Source organism: Sus scrofa, chromosome 16 (assembly GCF_054392235.1).
Source record: "Sus scrofa isolate SSC_HxYL_T2T_F1_AM1 chromosome 16, Sscrofa_HxYL_maternal_Yorkshire_Landrace_v2.0, whole genome shotgun sequence".
Classification (NCBI taxonomy): domain Eukaryota; kingdom Metazoa; phylum Chordata; class Mammalia; order Artiodactyla; family Suidae; genus Sus; species Sus scrofa.
The window spans coordinates 64,812,756-64,815,784 of NC_139398.1; the positions used below are offsets into that span (position 1 = coordinate 64,812,756).

Below are 3,029 nucleotides of genomic sequence, written 5' to 3' on the forward strand. Positions count from 1 at the left end.
GGCTGTTGCAATACATGCCTGGCATGTGGAGTGTGTTGAGTCAATTCGCATTCCTCTCTGTGGGTCTGCCTGTCCCGCACGCCCACCCAAATCTCACCTGTCCCCGCAGGACCCCAGGAGGGATCCCCACAGCGGCGGGTGGGCAGGGATGCACGGCGACACGTGGAAGCCTCTTGCAGAAAGAGCTGCAGCCCCTCACCGCCGAGGCCGCCTAGGACCTGGCCCACTGTCATCCACTGGAATCCAAGTGAGGGGGAGACAGGCCACCGAGAGGCGGCTGGCTCTCCCCAGAGCTGAGTCAGAAGGTCCAGGTCAAGTCTCCTCTGGCCACTCAGCAGAATGACCTTGGCCCTTCGGAGCCTCACCTTCCCATCTGGTTAGTGGAGCGGATGGAAAGGTCCCCGGAGACTCTGGCGTGGAGGTGGTTGGAGAGCCCGGCTGAGTGAAGCCAAGGGCTGCAGATTCAGGACTTCAGGCTGCCCTCATCTTTGTTTGCTTTATTGAGTAAAAGAAAATACTTTGAACATTTTATGGGGACTTGGGGAGGGGGGGAGGGGTCAGAGGGAGGCTTCATCCAAGAGAAACAGCCTCCAAGGAGAATCCTGCCAAGAAAACCCCAGGGCAGGGGCCAGGCGGGTTCTCCTCTGAGCGTGGCCACGGATGGAGCCTAAGGGCACACAGGAGTCTGGACAGACGATGGGGGGCTGTGCTTGGGGAAAAGGACCCCTCGGCCCTCCGGGTCCTCTCTGGATGATGGGCAGCGCAGCCCCTTTCCCCGGCCATCCATCGAGGCCGCCTTCCTGCTGCTGCTGCTGCCGCCGCCTCTGTCCCCCAGGGTCGCCCCGGAACCCCGAGCTCCCCACTCACTCCTGCTGGGGCAAGATCCTTCACCATCTCGTGGTCTCACTGACTCAGCCCCTCCGTGGCAGGGGAAGCCCCTTTTCCATTCCTTTGTTCACTCATTTGTTCATTTCTTCTCACTGGTTCATTCACTGAGGCGCTCGCTCCAAGGGGAAGTCACAGACTCCGCCCTTAAGGTCCTGGGGTTAGGACAGGACCTGCTCCACGCAGCCCTGGAGGGAGAGCCCACCTGAGCCTGGAGGAGGCCAGTGGGTCAACGGCGAGGGCCTCGCAGACAAGGCGAGGATCTGGAAAGGTGAGAGAAGGGCATCAGGTGGTGAAGGGGGCGGAGAGGGCAGGCCGGGACAATGGCAGAGGATGGTGGTGGGCAAAGCATCATGTCCCAGAAGGGGCAGAGGAGACCAGGAAAGGGGCTGAGCTCATCCCCCACAGAGCAGGCCATCGCTGGCCCCAGAAGGCACTTTGCATGGATTGCAGGGGGTAGGGGGCTCATCACTGAGGGGGCCAGGATCCCGTGAAATGCCTCAGCATGGCAGGGGGGCCTTCTCTCTCCAGCTGAGTCCAGGCTTCCTTGGGGACCGAAGTCAGCCTCCAGCTGGGGCCCCTCCCCTGCAGCCTGGGGAAACCCTGGCGTGCCCCTCTCCTCCCACCCCTCAGGAAACCCCAGCGCTTCCTGCCGTCTGGGTTTCACAGAGCTCAAAACCCTCCTCTGGGCTCCCATCCTCAGAGGCCGTGAGTCTTGAAATTCAAGCTCAGAGACTGCCAAAGCAGCTCGAAAACTGCTGAGTATTTTTCTGAAGGAGGAGGAGGAGGAGATAGAAGTTGACAGGGGAAGAAAAAGGGCCTGGAAAATGGAAGTCGCTGGCCGCAGGTTGCCATGGTTCTTGCATGCACTGATGCCTACCTCCTGCAACAAGAGGTGCCTCCAGGGTGCAACCTGTCTCCTCCAGGCTGGGGTGCCTGGTTGCAGGCCAGGTCTCCACCCTGAGGGGTCTTTCACCCAACGGCATGATTCTCCCTGCGGAAGTCACTCAGACCCTTTGCCTCAGCTTAGCACCTGAGGTGTTAAAAAAAAAAAAAAAAAACAGGTCACCACCACTCCTCCTGGGGATACTGGCTATCACCCAGAACTCCAGGGGAAAAGCCCAAAATGACAGTAAGCTCTCTACGTACTCCTCAAAGCATAGCAGAAAGAGGAAGCTCTGAATGCAAGGGCTCTTTCTGCCCCTTACTAAATGATCCTGGGTCAGCCAAGCCACCTCTCTGAATTTCTGAGTCATTGTGGATGATAATAGCTACGATAATAATAAGAGTTATGCTTATGGAGTGCTTACAACTTGCCAGGCTCTGGCCAAACACATGACCTCATTTAATCCTCAAGACAATTCTATGAAGTGGGTATACCTATTATTGACACTCTACAGACTAGGGAACTAAACTCAGAGGGGAAGTAACTTTCCCACAGTGGTCCAAGCAACAAGAGGGAGAGAAAGGATTCCACTCCAGCCACTGCAACCCTAGATTCTGCAGACTAGACTATTATGCAGTATCTCACCGTGCTTTCATGTATTCATTGAACAAACAAACATGGAACATCTTCTTATACTGGGATGGAGAGGTAAATCTTGTAGCTCCTCTCAAGGAGCTTCCAGCCCACTGAGTGAGGCAGATAAGCACCCAATTATAATGTAGCATGACTGTTACAATAGATAAATTACAAGATGCTGGGTGTATTAGTCAGGCCATTCAATGTCAGCTGCTTTAACAAATAACCCCAGCATCTTAGAGGCTTAAGAAGACAGTGTGTAATGTATTGGCAGGGGCTTCTACTTCTGTAGTCATTAGGAGAGCCAGGCCTCCTTGGAGTCTCCTACTGGATATCAGCCAACGAGCAAGCAAGAGGCATCACAGAGGACTGCCTGGAACATTTTATGGCCTGGCCCAGAAGTCATGCACCTCACTTGCCCAGGTTCCATTGGCTAGAACCAATCACACCGGTTCATTTAACTGCACAGGAGGCTGGGCATTGAGGAGCCAGGATGGATGTGTATCTAGCAGGTCTCTGGCACATGGGGGAGGCCAAGGCGAACATCATGCTACTTGGTTGAGCAGAGAAGTTTCCCAGAGGAAGTGAGGATCCAGCTGGGACCAGCAGTGAAGTGGGCAGT

At 55.6% G+C, this 3,029-nt stretch overlaps 1 long non-coding RNA gene across 1 annotated transcript; it reads right to left on the reverse strand.

Annotated features, from left to right (window-relative positions):
• Window positions 1–477: 477 nt before the first annotated feature.
• Window positions 478–1,904, reverse strand: LOC106508168 (uncharacterized). Its single transcript, XR_001304778.3, has 2 exons — window positions 1,766–1,904; window positions 478–1,148 (listed from the first exon to the last, which is right to left on the reverse strand). It is a non-coding gene; the product is annotated as an uncharacterized LOC106508168 (long non-coding RNA).
• Between the last annotated feature and the right edge of the window lie 1,125 nt (window positions 1,905–3,029).